This window comes from Triticum urartu, chromosome 7A (genome assembly GCF_056163025.1).
Source record: "Triticum urartu cultivar PI428250 chromosome 7A, HENAU_Tu73, whole genome shotgun sequence".
In the NCBI taxonomy this organism is placed as follows: domain Eukaryota; kingdom Viridiplantae; phylum Streptophyta; class Magnoliopsida; order Poales; family Poaceae; genus Triticum; species Triticum urartu.
In genome coordinates this window covers 475,702,263-475,723,910 of record NC_141879.1, presented here as the reverse complement: position 1 = coordinate 475,723,910, position 21,648 = coordinate 475,702,263, and positions in this window count along the sequence as shown.

The window sequence follows — 21,648 nt, the reverse complement described above, 5'->3', positions numbered from 1 at the left end:
CGGTGCTAGAAATTCTTCTTGCTACCTCTTGAGCACCGCGTTGGATTTCCCCGAAGAGGAGAGGATGATGCAGCAAAGTAGCGTAAGTATTTCGCTCAGTTTTTGAGAACCAAGGTATCAATCCAGTAGGAGGCCACACACAAGTCCCTCGTACCTACACAAAAACAATAGCTCAACACAACCAACGCGCTTAGGGGTTGTCAATCCCTTCACGGTCACTTACGAAAGTGAGATCTGATAGAGATGATAAATAATATTTTTGGTATTTTTGGTATAGAGATGCAAAGTAAAAAGTAAAAGCAAAGCAATAATAAAGTGATGGAGATTAATATGATGAGAAAGAGACCGGGGGCCATAGGTTTCACTAGTGGCTTCTCTCAAGAGCATAAGTATTCTACAGTGGGTGAACAAATTACTGTTGAGCAATTGATAGAATTGAGCATATAGTTATGAGAATATCTAGGTATGTTCATGTATATAGGCATCACGTCCGAGACAAGTAGACCGACTCCTGCCTGCATCTACTACTATTACTCCACTCATCGACCGCTATCCAGCATGCATCTAGAGTATTAAGTTAAAAACAGAGTAACGCCTTAAGCAAGATGACATGATGTAGAGGGATAGTTTCATGCAATATGATAAAAACCCCATCTTGTTATCCTCGATGGCAACGATACAATACGTGCCTTGCTGCCCCTTCTGTCACTGGGAAAGGACACCGCAAGATCGAACCCAAAGCTAAGCACTTCTCCCATGGCAAGAACAACCAATCTAGTAGGCCAAACCAAACTGATAATTCAAAGAGACTTGCAAAGATAACCAATCATACATAAAAGAATCCAGAGAAGATTCAAATATTATTCATAGATAGACTTGATCATAAACCCACAATTCATCGGTCTCAACAAACACACCGCAAAAAGAAGATTACATTGAATAGATCTCCACGAGGGAGGGGGAGAACATTGTAGTGGGATCCAAATAGAGAGAAGAAGCCATCTAGCTACTAACTATGGACCCATAGGTCTGAAGTAAACTACTCACACTTCATCGGAGAGGCTTGGATGATGATGTAGAAGCCCTCCATGATCGATGCTCCCTCCGGCGGAGCTCCGCAACAGGCCCCAAGATGGGATCTCGTGGATACAGAAAGTTGAGGCAGCAGAATTAGGTTTTTGGCTCCGTATCTGATCGTTTGGGGGTACGTGGGTATATATAGGAGGAAGAAGTACGTCGGTGGAGCAACAGGAGGCCCACGAGGGTGGGGGGCGTGCCTGGTAGGGTAGGGCGCGCCCCCCTACCTCGTGGCCTCCTGTTACGTGCCTTGACGTTGGGTCCAAGTCTCCTGAGTTGTATTTGGTGAGAAAATCACGTTCCCGAAGGTTTCATTCCGTTTGGACTCCGTTTGATATTCCTTTTCTTCGAAACCCTAAAACAGGCAAAAAGCAGCAATTCTGGGCTGGGCCTCCGGTTAATAGGTTAGTCCCAAAAATAATATAAATGTGGATAATAAAGCCCAATAATGTCCAAAACAGTAGATAATATAGCATGAAGCAATCAAAAATTATAGATATGTTGGAGACGTATCAATGGCGTACGCACAACTGGGCGACGACAACCTTCTGATCTATGCCGAGACGATCGGCAGTGTACTAGAGGTCGATGTCGACCACCTTGTACTTGTCTCCAGTAAGCAACTGCTCAACGCTGTTGATGTAGTCATCCACCACGGTCGGGTCAATGGTGTACAACACCGAGAGATCCGTCTCCCTCGCGTGGGTCTCCACTCTATGCTCGCCGAAGTCCACTGGAGCGCCACCGGACATCCCCTCTCTATGTGTCATCATGGGTGTGCTTGTTGTGTTGTGGGGCGCGATCGAAAGGTTGAAGAGACTAAGGTTATAATGGTCGCGGGAATTAAAGGGGAAGCCGGACGACCAGGAATATCGGCAGGCCCTGATGGCAGTTCTAATTTGCAGCGCATAACTCCAGCGTGCCGCACATAACTGCATCGCGTGGCAATGTGCGCGGTGCAACCGCATGCATACGGGGTCCCCGATGTGATCGTGCGCACGCCCAACCATTGGCAGAGCACGCTCGGAGGGACGTGAGCAGAGCGCTCCGCGGTCGCCTCAACGGCGAGCAACCATATATATATATGCATATAGCAGTTGAACACGCAAGGGAAAGCTGTCCACAAGCCGAGCGCGCTGACGGGCGCAAGCAGAGCGCGCCGCGGCGCCTAACAACGAGCACAACGTGCTGCGGCGCCTAACGGCGGGATAGACCTTCATTCAAGCCAATCAAAATAAGACTGGAACGGACATGTATGTATTGAGCAAAGGGATCGCACATGTCTGTATTGACTGGAACGAGAATGCAATAGCAAAATAAGAATATGGCCACGATGATGCAATCGCAGTGGTGGTTACAGGAGGCAAGAAGAAAGATGCATCCATCAATGTACGACCTCCTCCTCCTCAACTCAGTGCGCCGACCGGGCCACCGACCGGCGGCTAAGGAGCGGCGGCTTGTGTGGCGAGGTCAAGGTGCTTCTCAACTAAGGCATCCAAAGCTTCCAGCCGGCTGAAGAAGGCCAACGCCTTAGCGTCCTCACTGGCCTTGTAGATACCTATGTACACGATTCATTCGTAACATGGATGTGTAGGTCGGCGGTTTCTTGCAGGGCGAGGCGCCTCATAACGAGTGCGACCTCCAGGTGGACATTCTTCATGGCGTCGGCGGGCAGTCGCAGGGCCACCAGTGCTTCAAAGAGGTTCCGACCATGGAGGCCGATTAGGGTGGCAGGCAATGAGGAGCCTGGGCGCGCGGGCTGGAGGAGTACGGCGATGTCGTCTGCGAGCTTCTTGATGATGGTGAACCTGTTGGTGCTGCGAACGATCATCTGGTCCAACTGAGAGTCGTAGCTGGCGTCGACGGCGGCCATCCACCAGCCGGTCACCAACACTATATGGAGACGATCCACGGTGCCATGTCGCAGGCCGGCATCGTGGACCATCTAGCATAGCCGCTGTCTGCTCGCGCGCATCGCCGCCATGGGTCTGGAATGGGCACTTTTGCGCTCATTAGTGTAGGTGCTTAGGCAAATGCTTAGGTGCGTATGATGTGGTAGATGCATTGGAATGGAGGGGCGCCTTTATATGAGTTGAAACTGCGTTGCATTCACATCGTGCTGCCTCTTTTCCCGGTCCTCCCATTACTTCCCTCATGCATTCACACGATGCTAATTGAAGGGGGATGCATCATGGGCCATTCAACATTTTGGGAACCGCTACCCTCTCCCTCGTCTGCATTAAAGCCATATCGAGAACTACGCCGCCCGCTGTCAAATCGAATAGTACTGCGCTGCCCCGCTAGTGATTCACACGGGTCATCCAAAAGAACTGTTTGTGTTCAAGAGATGCACAAATCCTGATCTCACTTTGCATATAGGTGTTCTATCTAAAACCATCATGCTTGTTGTGAGAAGCTCTGGTTTGTGAGAAGCATATACCCAAACCTGCCCCAATGGGACAAAAACTTTACCACGGCATGTTGATGCCCCTCCATGATAGCATGCCAAGTTTCATGAATTTCATATGAGTTTTGGATTTACTCACTACAAAAAAAAGACACATCCGTGACATTTTGGGCCGAACGAATTTTTTTCTGTCATACTTATGACACTTCTATGATGATAATTGTGACAAAACCCGGTATCATCATAGACGTGGTGGGCTCCTAGTTCTATGACAAAAAATCATGACAGAAAATGGGCTTTTCGTCCTGGGCGGGCCGGAGACGCAGCTGCATGACATTCTTTGCGCCTTCCATGACGGAAAAAACCGTGGTAAAAGCGAGGGTGAGGAAAATATCGGGGTGTTCCCGGTTACGGTGGGTGGTCGGGGCCGAGCGATGCATGGAGGTTTGCGCGGTTCTCTCATACACGCACACGCATGGGTGCGAGGCGTTGGGCTCTAACTGAACCTGAGCGGGGCGTTCGCCTACTGAACCCGAGCGATTGCACTGTAGGCTACGCGTTACTGAACCCGAGCGATCGATCGATGGCTGTTAACTGAACCCGATTGAGCGATTCCTTCGCTACTGCTGCTAACTGAAGCCGATCGATGCTGCCTCTGGATGAACAGTGAGCATTGCTGCGGGGGGGGGGGGGGGGTTGGATGAACAGTTCCCGGTGGGGGTGGATGAACAAGACCCCGTGGTGTTGCCTCTGGATGAACAGGACCCCGATCGATCAAGCCAGTTAGGGCTGGATGAACAGGACCCCGTGGACGGCTGGATGAACAGGACGACCCCGTGGAGGGCTGGATAAATAGTAGACGATGGAGGGCTGGATGAATAGTAGCCCATGGAGGGGTGGTTGAACAGGAGCCCGTGGAGAGGGCTGGTTGAACAATAGACGATGGAGTAGCGCGCGGTGGAGGCTGGATGAACAGGAGCCCGTGGATGAACATTCGCAGGTGGAGGCTGGAGGAGGTCGACGGTGGATGAACAGTAGCCCGTGGAGGCTGGAGGGGTCGACGGTGGAGATGAACAGTATCCCGTGGAGTCCCGTTTTGCGGTACGCCACACCCCTCCCAATGAACAGACCCCCGTTTCGACCGTAGCGCTCCAACACAAGTCTATTTCCTCCGTTTTGCGGTATGACACACCCCTCCCGATCAAAAGGACCCCGTTTCGACTGTAGGAGATCTGTTTCCTCCGTTCCGCGGTACGCCAGACCCCTTCCGATGAACAGGACCCCATTTCGAACGTGGCTGGTCGAACACAAGGCCGTTTCCTCCGTTCTGCGGTACGCCAGGCCTCGTTTCCATCAGCTGTTCCGTCCAAGCCGGTTGGCTCCCACGCATTCTGTTGCCTCCCGATGAACACGACGCATTCCGTTGTCTCCCCACGAACACGACGATGACGCTGTTTTTTTTGTGGGCGACGACGACGCTGTTTCTCCGTTCTGACCCAGCCATGTACACGAGCCCTGGTCGTATGTATGCGCGAGTAGGCATTCGAGACCCCGCCCGTATGTACGTACGTGGCCATATATTTCTTTTTTGTACACTGGCCGCTGTACATACATGTACATGTTACGTGCGCGCCTCTACTACGACACGTGCGCGCCTCTACATGACCAGTATGTACGTACCCATTCGCGACCAGAATGACAACGCTACGTACGCTTCGACCAGGCGGGTTCTGACTGTCAGGCACTTCCTTGCGTGCGAAGATGTAGCTAGTGGGTCCCAGCAGTCAGGGGGGCGTAATCGTTTTTTTACTCGGACGCACTTCCTTGCGTGCGAAGATGTCACTGGTAGGTCCCAGCAGTCAGGGGGAAATGTTTTTTTGCGAAATACGGTTGCCCGTCCGGTGGGTCCCTGCTGTCAGGTGGAGGAATCATTATTTTCCGCGTAATAAGGAGGCACTTCCTTGCTGCGGTCGTGGACCCAGTTGTCAGCCTCTCCACTACAGTCCAGGTCCGATGGAAGCCGTTCCTTAACCACATTGACCACGCCGCACCGAGAGCACCAGGGCGGTGGACGATGACGAGGCCTAGGAAGGGGACGACGCAGAGCTGGGGAAGACGCGGCAGTGGATGCCCACGCGTAGAGGAGTATGAGGGTTCACTGGTTGGCTGCGGTGTGATGCTGCAGTCGCCGCAGAATAACAGGGGGTGTGGGTGAGTAGAGGGATGGCATGGCCAGTGGTGGGAGTAGTAGGGGGCGGTGAGGCCTCCGCGGCATCACAGCTGGCCACGGGAGGTAGGAGCACGAGGCACGACTGGCGCTGGTTTGGGCGGCTGGAGCAGGAAGACTAGAGGTTGAAGAAGCACTACGGCCGTTGGATGGACATCGTACGGTCACTTGAGCTAGAATCGTTCATATTGACTAAGTTGACAAAGCCCTCCGTCCCCGTCAACTTAGTTGGCCCACAAGTCAGCCTTCCACTACTGTGGGTCCCAGCTAGCAGGGGGTATTCATTTTTTTGTGCATAATAAGGAGGCACTTCCTTGCATGCGAAGATATAGCTAGTGGGTCTGACCTGTCAGCGGGGGGAACATTTTTTTTGCGAAATACAAAGGCCCTTCCGGTGGTCCCAGCTGTCACGTGGAGGAATCATTATTTTGCGCGTAATAAGGAGGCATTTTCTTGCGTGCAGTCGTGGACCCAGCTGTCAGCCTCTCCACGCACAGTCTACTTCCGATGGTGTCGTTCGTTGACCACGTCGACCACTCCGTGCCAAGCGCATCCAAGGTGGTGGACGACGGCGAGGCCCCGGACAGCAACGAGCCGGAGATGGGTAGACGCAGGAGTAGAGTCGTAGACGGAGAGGTGTACGAGGGTTAACGGGTTCTGGTGCGGTGTGGAGGGGTGGAGGGATGGCCTGGCCAACGGTGGAGTAGCGCTTCACAGCGAAGCATGCTAAGCAGAGCTGCTAGCACCAGGAGGCGGGAGCAGGTGGTCCTGGCGGCGCTGGAGGAAGAAGACGAGAGATTGAAGATGGATTCCGGTCGTTAGATGTAAATCCAATGGCTAACGATGTCAGAATCATTTGTTGACTAAGTTGACAACGACTTGCATTGGCTTGGACCTATTGGCCCATATTTCAGCCTCTAAAAATGTGACACATATTCAACCCATTTTTTCAGAATTTACAGTCTTTCTTTTGCGGGTTAGAATTTATAGTCAATTTGATCTTTTTTTTTTGAATTACAGTCCATTAGCTAGGCTAGGTGAACAAATAATGTAGTGTCCATGCGACCCATTTATATTTTTTCTAAAAAATTACAAGCCATTTGCACTTTCTCGAAATACACGATTTTGCTGGGCTGATTCTAATTATAATGTTGAGGGTGGGCGCAACAATGTTATAAAAGAAGAAACAGGGGCTGAGCATTTTGTTATATATATATATATTTAAATAATAAGTGATTTATTATTACATTGGTCCTTAAATCTTACCAAGCTTTTGTACACAATCACCAGGATTTTCGTTGCCAAAAAATCCAGGATTTTATTGTTAAGAAATTATTTTTATAAGTTAATAAGATGTGGGATATTGTTTTCTTACATATGTAAGTATCTGTTAAATATATAATGACAATAACAATAATATATAATAACATATAAAATAATTTAAATGTATATAATATAGTTAGAAGGGAAACATAAGTTGGACCAGGCGTTCCTATTCTTATATAGAAAAATAGAACAGACCTCCGCGTTTTCTTCAAAAAATACATAAATTGGGCTGCCGATGTTTCAGGAAAAATAAAACCTCGGATGGGAGGTCCATAGGTCGGTCGATACATGAGGGCCCTCAAAAAAATACATACATGCCTATGGACTTCCCATCCGAGGTCATGGGTTGCGCATGTTAAAAAAGAAAGCCTAGATGGGGCAGACCAAAACCCAGCTGATACTTGCTGCCCCAGTGATAATAAATGATACCTGCCAGCTCCCCGGCTTCGTTGTGAATTTATCTCCTATAGTGAAGCACCTAAAAAAATGTAACTATGTTGACAAACCCATGGGCCCCAACGTCAGTATAGCATTAGGAGGAAGTATTTTTTCGATGAGGCACTTGCTTGCGTAGGGCCATAGACCTGGTGGGTCCCGACTGTCCGCCTCTCACGTACAGTCCTCTCCAGATTCCTCTCTTTTGTTCAGCATATTCACAACGGTAGACAGCGGCATCGCGGTGAGCACACAAAGGCGCAGGAGGATATCCGACCACCTGAGGAAGTGCCTTATTAGTAACGAAACAACTGAACTAGCCTAGTGGCCGAGTGACACTACTCGACAGCTGTTCCGCGCGGGTTCGATTCCACCTGTGCACAAAAAATATCTCCAATTTTTTTGCCTCTATCTTTATTGACATGTGGGTCCCAATTGTCATCTACGCACACCACGTCCAACACTTGCCAAAACTTCGTCCCTCATTTTCTCTGTTTTTTGCACACTCGAGATTGTGTGGGCATTTTGAAAATAGCATATCTTTTTGACTGTGCATCATATGAAGGTGTGCTATGCATGAATGTTGATCAGCATCATGTTAACTGGCTGGTAGTTCCAGTTTCGACCATGAATAAAACTTCCAACATGATGTTAACACCGTTTGAAAAGGCCGTGTTAATATAAATGCTCTGCCTCTGAAAGTTGCAGTCTCTTATTTGAAACTGAACTTGGAGTTTCTTATTTGAAACTGAAACTTGCAGTTTCTTCTCTGAGAATCACATTGTCTACACTTTTATACTCCTATGAAACTACATTTTTGAAGTGCTAAAAATAGATCTCTAGAATTCAAAGCTCAATACTGCAAACCTGAAATTCAAAAGACATTCATATCTAAAAGTACTCTCAAAATACACAACACAAAACACAATTCACAACCTGCAAATACTGACGACCCTAAGCTCCTCCTGACAATTCACAACCTGTCCGACTGTTGGGCTGGGGGGGGGGGGCAGGCACTCCTATTCCCCGGCGACAGGCAACCGCCCCGTGAGACGATGTGAACGGTGAGGGAGAGGATGGCGGGGAAGCGTCGTCGGGCCAACTGTTTTTCTCCTCTTACAGTTGAGTTCGGTCGACGAAGACTCCACAGGCTCGCTCTGGCACGACACCCTCATAAACGGCACCCTGTAGATGCTCGATCCTTCAATCTTGGTGGATGCTCCATCTGGGATCGATACTCCCACCACCGCTCCCTCACGATCGGATTCGGTGAATCTGTTTGCTCCATGGCCCAGAGGAGCAGCTCCATGTACTCCCGCGCGACTCCCTCCAGGAGTATCGCCGCCTTTTCGCTCTGTTGCAGATATTTGGCCATGGATGTCGCCGTCGCCGCTAGTTGGTCCTTGTTGTCAAACCAAGACTGTATCTCCAACATCCTAGCTAGCTTCACAGGGTCGCCGTCTGCGATCCTCACGTATCGGTTGTACTCCTCCATCGATCTACTTCTCCACAGCACCTTCACTTGCCGACGATGGTTTTTGAATGGAAGAGGAGAGGAGCAGCGCTGGTTTTGGATTAGAACGGGAGAGGAGCGGCGCTAGTTTTGGATTGGAACAGGAGAGGAGGGGCGGTGGTTTTGAAATGGAAGAGGAGAGGAGCAGCGCTGGATTTAGATTGGAACATGAGAGGAGCGGCGGTGCTTTAAGAGGAGAAGAGTGGAAGAGCGGCGCTGGTCTTGGAAGTATTTTTTTGTTTTATGTATTTTGGGTCAAAGTTTGACCACGTACTATATTTGACAAGCAAAATGTGAATGCATGTCACCAAAAATTGTATTGTTTGGTTCGTATCTGAATGTACTTTCAAATTATATTACTTTTGCAATGTATAACATATATTTTATTTGCGAAAATCATGGTCAATTATGACCCAGAATAAAAGGGAGACTAGTTAATGTAGGGTCGCTTTATTAATTGAAGGGTAAATTGATTTTGATTTTGATCTAGTCACAGCGCGTCGGCCCTCTCGTCCAATCCTAAATCTCTTCCGCACGCTCCTCTCCCTCTTCTCCATTGCAAAACCACCTCCTCTCCTCTCCATCATCTCCGTTCAAAAACCACCGTCTCGCCTCTCCCTCTTCTCCATTACAAAACCACCTCCTCTCCTCTCCATCATCTCCATTCCAAAACCACCGTGTCGCCTCTCCCTCTTCTCCATTGCAAAACCACCTCCTCTCATCTCCATCATTTCCATTCCAAAACCACTGTCTCGCCTCTCCCTCTTCTCTATTGCAAGACCACCGTCTCTCCTCCCATCTTCCAAAGCTAGCACCAGACCACTCAGAAGGACATTTATGGAGAGGATGCAGAAGCGAATCAGGCAGATCGCCGGTGGCGACCAGGCAAAGTTAGCCAGGTTGAAGGAGATCCTTACTTGGTTTGACAATGAGTGGGAGATTTTGAGGACGGTGAGGGCCATGTGGCAATGTATCCGAAAGAGCGAGACGGCGGCGATGTACATGTACTCCTCGGCGGCAGTCATGCCGCAGTCCTTCGAGTTCATCGAGTATCTCCTCTGGGCGATGGAGCAGATAGATTCGCCTGAGGCGAAAGTCAGGCGGAGGTGGTGGGCGTACAGGTCGAAGGTCGAGCACCCAGAGGATAACGAATCGATCGAGTATGGTGTCCCGTTCGTGAGGGTGCAGAGCTAGCCGGAGCCACAGGTGTATTCGTTCTCCCACCGCAAGAGGGGGCCGGATGGCGCGACATCGCTTCCCCGCCGTTCTCCACGGTTCCCTCGACGCTCACCTCATTTCAACTGCGGTGGCAGGGTTTAAGGTAAGCTTTGCACTAACCTAATCTTCCACCTGCTCACGCTTACAATCAGTGTGACAGCTAATGAAAATCATGCTTACAATCAGTCTCTGAGTACTATGCCAATCACCCTTAAATAGCTGTGGAACTTTGGGTCAAAATTGTGCCACTGTGTACAAATAAAGAAAAACAGATTGGTGCTTCTTTCAGAAAAGAGTACTCCCTAGAAAACTGCCAATATAAGCTACTAGTATTTGGTTAGAGGATTTGCTACCAAGAAAGATCCGTCCACAGAGAGCGCCTCACATCCCACTGGTGGTGGTGGATGCCAATGCGTGCATGGAGCATGGTTGGTGTCGGTAATTTTTACTTGGCACACCTCGCACTCTGCATATATGCCGGTTCATCCGTACATTTGTGCAGTTCCACCAAAATGCAGCTGAATAACCCTGTTTGCACAGAAAATGAAAAAGCGTGATTACATTATAGTGGCACTAGTTGATGAAACATGCAAAATAAATAGAAGAAAATATTGCGATAGTATCATAGTATGTCATGCTGCGAGGGCGAGATGGGCCCTGCGACGCCTCACACGGTACGCCACGCCTCATACTGGAAATCGCCCCAAGTCTCCCCGATACACCTTCTGCCAGTGATGAACATTAGTGTACATAGGTAGTACAAGGAGGGGCCTTGAGACATTCAAATCTCTATTTTGTGCAGATCAACTATAATTGAGCACCCCAGTTTGTAGAAACGCTTAAGCATTAACAATGGGACTAGATGAAAGATACATTAACAAAGAGAAGCACTTTCTTTATCTACATTGGAAATGAAATGATAGAGAGGACACTCGCTCTATTTTAACTGTATTATTACTTCATTTTATCAGTGACACTAGGGTCGAGCAGGTGGCAAATGAGGTGTACCGTGCGTCGCAAGGATGAAGGCCGAGGGTGCTTAGACTGGGATGTTGAAGCTGGCTCTTCCAGTCCCTATCTTCCCCCTGATGTTTCTGTGGTAGCATTTGGGTTGTAATCTAAACTTGGTCGAGCTGGTGTTGCGTCCCCCTACCTGCCTAGCTTATGTGGCGAACTTGTCTCCTGCTAGTACTCAGTCCGTTCTAGTAGTAGTTGCACAACTGCCCGTTTACACTTAGATGTTGTCGGATAATGGTTCTCTATGGTTGGGTTTCTTTAATGAAATCGGAGGGAACCCCCTCTTTCAATATATATAAAAAACAGTGGCACTAGCGGTGCAAAAACATTTCCTCAAATTAATAGTGCCACTAGATTAAGGTGCAAAATAATAACATTACTGCTTTATCATGGCAGTGCCAAAACAATAGCACAAGAGCAGGATCAACATGCAGGATCTTTGGCAAACGGCCAGGCCAAAAAGGAACATACCTCGTGATGGGAACCATATCTGTAGTCAACGCCATCGTAGAAGGGATGACACTAGTCACCAACATGGATGATTCAATTCATGGGACCTTTTGGTGCAGTTTACCTAAAATGAAGCAATGCCCCATGAGCTAGCAGCTTCTTCTTCTTTTTTAAGAAAAGGGCTCCAGCCCCGGTTCCATTTCCATCAGAAAACGAAACCCACAAAGCTTCTTCTTCATTAGTTGCAATAAAATTGAGCAACATCAAGGTTGGTCGTGAAGCTCCTGGAATGTTCAACTATAATTTGGATATCATTTGTGCAGTTCAACTAAGATCAAGCGTGAAATGTATATCTCTGTTTGCACAAAAAAGGTGGAAAGGAGGGTGACTAACAAGTGATGAAACATGCATCAAATGAAAAAAGCATGTTCCTTATCTGAATGGCAATCATACAAGGACAGTAGCAATTTCTAGTAGCATTGCTAGATATTAGTGTGGGCATTAGGATTAACTATGACAACCGTTAAATATGACATTATTTTAATGGTGCCATTGCTTCATTTTACCAGCAACATTACATTAACAGCTGCTACAGAGTCGGTATTTGGGCACGGGAGAGTAGGCGGACCAGGACAGTTGCATCTCTAACAAAAAGAAGCAACTTATCTTAATGGGAAATTTAGCAGGACATGAAAAAGTGCCATTGATTCATATTACTGGAGGCATTACATTGGAAACAACATTGGTTTAACGTGTCCTTACTTTTAACAATGCGACTGCTACATTTTACCAGTGGCATTACATAAGAGCGGGTCGGGGTAACAAACATCAGAAGAGGATATCTGGGTTCGTCCCATTTTTGTTAGGTATATAGCCACCTTATACTGTGTGAGGCTAGCAAATCTAGTGCTGGACTTACTCTGTTGACTTGTCCCCCAGTCCCCACTTTCTTTCCTTTTTCAACCAATAGATCGAGTTTATATTGAGTTTGTACTGCGTTCCCTTTATTTTCCTATTAGACCTAAAGACCAGTTGGATAGCCAGTCTCTGCTACTTTTCGCCCCCATTATTTCCTCTTTCGACCAAGTCCTAGATTCAGGTAACAAATCTTCCCCCACCCCACCCCCTTTCTTCCTTGTTTTAACCAAGTAGTACTAGATTCGAGTGCATGAACTAGTTTTACCTCTTAACAATAAAAATTAGGTGGTTTTCGAACAGTCGATCGATCCTATCTACGAGGGGGCCTGAGAAATAGTAAAAGATACAAATGCAGCAACGTCAGGAGCTCGGGAAGTAGAGCAAGGCCGGTTTCGAAGGAAGTTATACCTGAGGGCCGCCGGGATGTCGCTAGGTGGACAGCGGGAGGCCGGATCTGCCCACACTACGGCAGCGAGGAAGAAGGGGTGGGAGGCCCTCCCTCGCTAGCGATGCTTGGGAGAGAACAGCAAGGCACGCTGATCGGGACGCGCCGGCAGTGGGTAAGAGCCGTCGCCGAGGACGACCACGTGAACGTTGCACCTTCTCACCTTCCCCGTCGGAGAGGATCCGGCTGGATCTATGACCAGCGGTGAGTAGAGAGACAGAGTGTGTGGCCACTACTGTCGTGTTTAGATCTAGAGAGGACGAGACAGTGTGAAGAGAGCAACACTAGCAAGCAAGCATGGAGGCTCCTGCCTATATAGTGGAGTACTAGTTTTATTTTGTCTACCGATCGGAGCCGGCTTGACCTCGGCAATGATTGTCGAGAAGTCTTCATGCACATGCCCCGGAGGCGCAGTTGTCGTCATTTTGATCTGAAGCACCAGATTATAACATATAACACAAAAAAATGCCACATGACAAGAAATCATAACCTCACTGCCCAAAGGAGACAAGATGAATCCCGACGGACAAACTAGACGAGGATTAAAGCTCAAATTAAATATAAACTCGTAGAAAAGGGGTTCGTCGATAGATGTCCTAATTAACATAGCCGACTTGACCTAGATGGCAGCCGAGTAGTCTTCGTGCATGTGCCTCCAAGGACTACCCCAACTCAGTTGTTGCTGTTTAACCCTCGCAGTGATCCGAAGCACATGACACCTAATTTTGCGAGATGACAAGAAACCTTCTTTTAGATTTCTCACTAGAACTATAACCCTGTACAACACAGCCTGCACGATATGTAGACGATAGCCAATCCAGGCATGTCTACTGGAGTCTGGTCACATGCATGGATGAACTGATCTTTCGTGTCTTGCAGGGATCGTCCAGGTACCAACGTATGTACTCCTACAACACTTCTCTAGTAGTACCATCGCTCGTCTCTCTCTTCTATTAACTCACCCGACTTGCGGGGCCAGGGAGTGTGCCTATGGTCGGTTCTCAATTGCGGTCCCACATGTGTGTGCAAACGCAATATGATGCATGTTCCATCCGGAGAGCGGCGTGTGCCAGACCAACCGACCGTCTGGGGTGCGACGCGAATGCAACGGGCATGCTGTATACTCCGTACATGTGTACCACCGTTTTCTTGAGACTTTGCTCCATGGCGCAATCCATGGATACAAAATTAGTATACTATACTATTTAAAAGTCGAGGGCGGGGCTTTTCTCGTGCGCTAGGCGGGACAGTTCCACCTAGTCGGTCCGACAGAGACGCGAGAAGATGAGGGAGTAGGCTGCTGCAAGCGTAGGGCCGTGTGATTTAACAGTGAGTTACTGCTGGACAGGTGGGGCCCAGTGATTTGACTTGCCATTATCATTTTAACTGTGGCGCTATGACCGGTGTGACTCTCCCGATTCCTGACCACCTCCATACAGGTGCCTCTCCCGATGCTCCACCCTGTAGAGGCTGGCTCTTGCTTGAGAGCCCACTCCTCCACTTTTTCCTTGCATCTTTCCCCCACATATGCAAAAATGCCATGTAAAGCGGGCTTATAGCCCACTATTGTACTTGATCCTATAGGTGCTAAGCCTGCCACATAGGCATAAAGTCTGATGTGGCAAGTTAATTAAGAGGAGAGAGACTAGTTTGGTGACCCCAGGAAGAAACGGTGATAAGCGCGTGTACCTAGATGAAGCAAACTTAGCAACAAAAAATTAAGCACCTATGCATTGGGGACTTGAGTTGCTATAAGCCATTTAATGCCCATAGCACCTCATCTAAGCACCATTTCATTGGAAGAGGTCACTCCTTGGCAAATGCAATAAATACTAGAAGAAAGAGATAGAGAGAAGTAAACAAAAAATACTCTTATAGCCAACCTCATAGCTAACCTTATTGTATGAGTGACTAAGTGATGCCTATGTATGACATGCCAACATCAGATAGCCTAACGCACTGTGTTAAATCTCCAAGGGCGCGACCGCGCGAGCGAGGTGACGGTCGTGGTAGGCGCAACCATGATACGGGCTGCTGGCAGCCCTTGGATTTGAGATCGAACGGTCGCATGCTAAGTTGCTGAAAATTTCCAGAATAACCCTCCAGGATAGGATATTCATCCATAGGTCTAGAATCACGCCATGCAACCATTCGATCTCAGATCCAAGGGCTCTCGGAAGCCCGTATCATGGGAGAATGGAAAGCTTCGTATCACCTGTAATTTTCCCGATGCTTGACATGACATCGAAAGCCATTTAATTGGGTGTCGAGTAGACATGACATCTAATTGGGCCCCCACAGTACTGTGCATGAATCCATTTATCCACCAGGCAAGCCACTACCCTGCTATTCGCACGCGCCACCACTCGACATTTTTACAATCAATAAATCGCTCCTAGTCGTCCCGTCCTTTCACATTACGGCAGTTCCACTAATCCTAACCATCCTCCCAAATCCATGGCGTCCCAAATCTCCATGATCGTCGGTGAGTACAAGGTTAGAACCATCACCGGTGATGAGTTCGACGTCATCTACACCCGTTCTTCCGCAACGGTGAAAGAATGCCTTGCTCGCTTAAAACGCATGTTCGAAAACTCAAATGATGAGTGGGTCGCTGGGCTAGATGTTGAGTACACCACAGTCCTGGGAAGAAAGAAGAATCTAAAGGAGGCAGAGAAGAAGAAGCCCGCTGTGATCCATGTTTGCGTGCATGACTTATGCTTGGTCTACCACATATGCCATGCCGACGTTGAGTGCGAGGAATTTAAGAAGTTCCTCAAGGGCGGCCGAGTCAAATTCGTTACTGTAGACTTTAGGAACGATAAGGAAATCTTGGGTCGGATAGGCCTCGACCCCTTCGACCTCCAGAAGGAAGGGCTGGTGCCCTACCATGATCAGCCTTCAATGCTGACCCTGGCAGGAGTCATGGTTCATCCTTCGTACGGTGAACTGAAGAAATCTCCGCACACGTTTCATCATGCATGGAAGTGGACTGTACTAGATATAGACCACATCCACTATGCTGCAATGGATGGCTACCTTTGTTTCAATATCTACAAGGGTTGGATGAAGAGCAAGAGCCAAGTGTGCGGTTCAATCAAAGAAGTATCGCCCAAGAGGAAGAGGGACAAGGACGAAGTCAAGGATGTGGACGAGGACTCTGAGTAAGGTGGGAGTGTCGTTGCTCATGGTGGTTCTAATGCAGTGTCTACCGGATTAGTTGCTTAGTTTAATTTCTCGTGTGCTTAGTTTTATTTGAGGGGTGTGTTGTGCTGAGCCCCCAGCAGAACTATGTTATGTTTCTTCTCGTTATATTTCGTACATTTCATCTTTTAGTTGGTATAGTACTACCACTCGTTTCTTCACATTATATACGTACAATATATATGGCCAACATCATATAGCTAGCAGTTTAGTTGTCAAAGAATTTCAGGGTGCTTAGTTTTGTCAAAGAATTCCAGGGTTCTTAGTTTTATTTGAGGGGTGTGTTGTGCTGGACACCATTAACTTATCATTGTGAGAATCGGCTTATTTTTGTCATGTAACATGGTCAACGGGTTTGACGTGAAAATAACAATGTCTAATGGCATTTCTGAGCAAACATCTAACTTAACGATGGCATTTTTTAGATATCTAATTGCATTTTTGAGCAGTCATCTCATGGATCGATGGCATTTTTTGAGTAGTTGTAACTTCTAATGGCAAAACTGAGTAGTGATACACAACTAGTGGTATAAATAATAAGAACCCAAGAATTAAATAGGTATGCTAATTTCTTTATTTCTTTATACCTTTGTGTGCGAAACAATATACGCTGCCTCCCCCAGATTTTCTTTGTAGAGGAAACATAGAACTATATGAGTGACCTGTTAAATTTTGGAATTATTCCGGGTTCGTTTGGCCTTTTTTATACATTAATTGAGTTTCTGGTCATTTAATGTGCATAATTCAAATTTGAACTACAAGCACATGCTCCCGTGCACCAAAGTTGATTGAAAATCACGTGTGTCCTCGGGTGAATTTTTAGGTCCCATGCAAGAAATGGGAATGCAATTCAAACATCTGGGCATCGTGGTTCGGCCGAGAACATCGAGAAGCTTGGTTTTAAAATTCTTGTAAATCCAAAACATGCCTGAAAATCATGAAACTTGGCATGGTGTCATGTCATGGTACTACCATGCTGTGGTAAATTTTTTTGCAGAATAGGAACAAGTTTTGGTATAAGTTTCTTGCAAACCGGAGCTTCTCTCAAGAAGGCTCGTGGTTGAGAGGGAACGTGTCACCTTTGTGTGCATAATTCAAATTTTAAATACAAGCACATGCTCCAGTGCACCAAAGCTGGTTGAAAAATCACATGTGTGTCCTCGGGTAAATTTCTAGGTCCCATGTCAGAAATGGGAATGAAATTCAAACATCTGGGCATCATGGCTCGGCTGGAAACATTGAGAAACTTGGTTTTTTAATTCCCATAAATCCGAAACACGCATGAAAATCATGAAACTTGGCTTGGTGTCATGTCATGGCACCGACATGCTGTGGTAATTTTGCTATCTGATTTGCGAAGGCGCACACATTAACAATCAACAAAGTCGTTTTGGAACAAGTGTTGTCACGTTACAATCAGAAACACAAGTATTATTGAAACCATGGGCGTTCTATTTACCATTTACGTGCCGCCACGCATCCCCTTTTTTATTAGCTAGGAGGCGCCGTGCAGGGTAGCTATTTGAGTACAGGAGGCGTGCGATCAGACCCCTGCGCGTGCTTATCGGGAGGAGAGCCCTTTGACCTCCGTCTGCCATCCACCTCTCTCCCAAGGTCTCCATTAATGGCCCTTTGACCTCCATCTGCCATCCACCTCTGTTTAATGGCATGGCAATGTCGCACTCAACTGAGATTTAAGAGAGAAAAAATAAATCTGAAAAGAAAATTTTGCACGGATCTTGATGTAAGATCCGACGGACCTATATAGCATCTACCGTGACTTATAGCAAGACTGATGAATATATATAAGGACGACGAGAGTGGATAATAATTGTCTTACATAATTAGGAAGATAATTAAAAAAGGCACATGCGGCTATGCCCGAAATACACAAGGGCAAATAAGAAGGAAGATGCATACAATGATCTGGCTCGCTGATCTCTACTTTCTTTATGCGCCGCAGGTCGCGGAGACTAGTTCTCGCGGTGGGCGATGATCTCTTTCATTAGTTTCATGTCCTTAATACGCTGCTTGGCAGCATCCATGGATTCCTCCACCAGCCTGTTGTGCTCGATGCGGAGCATGGCATTCTCGTCCATAAGTTTCTTGATGATGACGCCCGTCCTCTGCAACAAGGCAGCAGTCTCCTCCTCCTACTTCTCCCTTTCGGCGATCTTCGCCCTCAGCAGATCGCGCTCGCCCCGGGGCTTTGCATTGCCCTCCCCTAGTTTCCGGATGACGCTGGTAGCCTTTTCCTGCAACCTCGCCCAGCCGGAGATCTGAGCCATGTGGCTATGGATCATCGCATGCATGCGCCTGTTAGAGTCCTCGCCTGCCCGCGAGAAATTTTCCCAGGCCGCCGCGGCGCGGCGGGACCTTCGTGCTGCTTCGGCGGCGCGACAGGACATCTCTGCTGCTTCCGCGGCATGGCCGGACCAGTCTGCTACATCAACGGCGCGGCCGGACCTCCGTGCTGCTTCAGCGGCGCGGCGGGACATCTCTGCTGCTACTGATGCCCGGCTGGACATGTCGGCTGCTTTCGCGGCGAGGCGGGACATCTCTCGTGCTTCCTCTTCCATGCTCACCTCTCCCTGGTAGAAATCTCTCGACCCAGAACTCACGCTGGCCATGGCTTGATTGACTTGATTGTTTTTTGTGGATGAGGGGTTGAGGAGGAATGTGCAGTCATCTTAGCATAGTAGTATTTATAACCGAGTACTACTAATACGCTCCTAAGTGGGAAACCGTTTAGGTTGTGATCGGTGTGAACGGGTTTGCAATTAAATATAGCATGGTAGTACTAGTAATTTGGAATGTGATGAGACACGCTCAAAATTTATTGACAGTTCTAGTTTCGAAGTGTGGCACTATTCCCGGATGGGCGTAATGTCGGCACGTTTTCTCGGCCATGGTGTAGCATATGCCATGGCACTAGTTCTTTTTCTACTGTTGTTTACGTGCAAAAACTGGCACCGTCGGATACATATCTTACACTTGGCGTTCAACAGGAATAGCCTCGTGGCGAGCTATAGACTAGTCTTTTTTTTCAGACGCATTACACCTATCTCTCGGGACTTCTCGCACTCACCATCACTGCTCCCTAGGTCAATGCCACCCACATACACTTGTACTCTGAGAAGAGGTGCACGCACGCACTTGTCCTCTCTCACACACACATCTGTAGCTACGAATTCTAGTGTTCTCAATCATCCAATTGGCTCTATCATAGGTTTCACGTTGCTCCTTGGCCTTGAGATTGAGAAGTTTAAAACGCGGAGGCTAAGATGGAGGCGCGAGGTTTTGGTTAATGTGCGGGCCGCACATGACACCAACACGACACGAGCTTCGTCTGCCTGGTGCGCATGCAGTCGAGTGAGTTGTCCAAGTATAGACACAACCAGGCCCTCGTTGGTATCCGCGCCTCGACTTTGGCTGGTCATAGTGGAGAGTAACATAGACTAGTTACTAGTCTATGTTACTAGTACCTTCATAGTGGGTAGTGTCATATAGTATATGCATAATTTGGCGATGAGCGCTCTATATATGTACCACCTTTTTTCTTTAATTTCATCTTGTTAGTTTTGCTCCATGGCCGGCACAATCCATCGATACTACTACTGTACAAATGTATAAATTTTTTAAAAGGCTAGAGGGCGAGGCAGTCTAGCTTGGTCCTTTTCATGAGAGGCGAGGGCCTTTGTGATTTGATGGCTCATTACTGCTGAAGGCGGGGCCTTGTGATTTGACTGCTCGTATAAATGTGCCGACGACCTGAGCAGGAGCAAAGCACCGTGCGGTATACTCAAGTTTTCCACTAGAGTTGTACTACGACGGAGGAGCATGAAACATGGCAGCCTAGTGCCATATGGCGATAAAAATGATCTAATTTGCTAGTCATCTCATTGTTAGCATTGTTCTATTCATGCCTCGCAGAGAACGTGACATGTGCGGCAAAACACCTGAAGCAAAAGAAGAAACACAGGAGCAAAAGAAGAAGGAAGATTATCACCCCAAATGATCTAATTGGCCGCGGAGTCGTAACTGCTTCTTCATTGCCTCCACGACCTCCATCTCCTTGCGCATCTCCTCCGCCATCTTATTTATTCCATCCATGACGCGGGATTGCTCGACACGAGCCTTCATCATCTGTTCCACGGCCGTATTACGTACCTTGACAGCAGCCGGGTGCTCGATGCGGAGCTTTGCCAACTCCTCCTTCTGTTCCATGACGAGGGCCTGCAACATCTTCATCGAGGAACTACTACTCTCATGCAGCTTCTTCCAGCCGGCATTCTTCTCCTTCAGCAGGCCGAGCTCGTGGCAGAGCTTCGCCTTGTCATCTTGAAGTTGCAGGATTTCGCCGGTCGCCTTCTTCTCCGAGGCAATCCTCTACTTCAGCAGCATCACCAAGCCGGCGGTCAACTCCTGATACGTCTCCGTCGTATCTACTTTTCCAAACACGTTTGCCCTTGTTTTGGACTCTAACTTGCATGATTTGAATGGAACAAACCCGGACTGACGTAGTTTTCAGCAGAATTGCAATGGTGTTATTTTTGTGTAGAAATAAAAGTTCTCGGAATGACCTGAAAATCAACGAAGAATTATTTTGGAATATATAAAAAATACTGGAAGGAAGATCCACGTCAGGGGGCCTCCACCTGTCCACGAGGGTGGGGGCGCGCCCCCTGCCTCGTGGGCCCCTGACGCTCCACCGACCTCAACCTGGACTCCATATATTCACTTTCGGGGAGAAAAAAACCAGGGAGAAAGATTCATCGCATTTTATGATACGGAGCCACCGCCAAGCCCTAAACTCTCTCGGGAGGGCCGATCTAGAGTCCGTTCGGGGCTCCGGAGAGGGGAATCCGTCGCCATCGTCATCATCAACCTTCCTCCATCACCAATTTCATGATGCTCACCGCCGTGCGTGAGTAATTCCATCGTAGGCTTGCTGGACGGTGATGGGTTGGATGAGATTTATCATGTAATCAAGTTAGTTTTGTTAGGGTTTGATGCCTAGTATCCACTATGTTCTGAGATTGATGTTGCTATGATTTTTCTATGCTTAATGCTTGTCACTAGGGCCCGAGTGCCATGATTTCAGATCTGAACCTATTATGTTTTTAGCAATATATGAGAGTTCTTGATCCTATCTTGCAAGTCTATAGTCACCTATTATGTGTTATGATCCGTTAACCCCAAAGTGACAATAATCGGGATACTTACCGGTGATGACCATAGTTTGAGGAGTTCATGTATTCACTATGTGTTAATGCTTTGTTCCGGTACTCTATTAAAAGGAGGCCTTAATATCCCTTAGTTTCCAATAGGACCCTGCTGCCACGGGTGGGTAGGACAAAAGATGTCATGCAAGTTCTTTTCCATAAGCACACATGACTATATTAGGAATA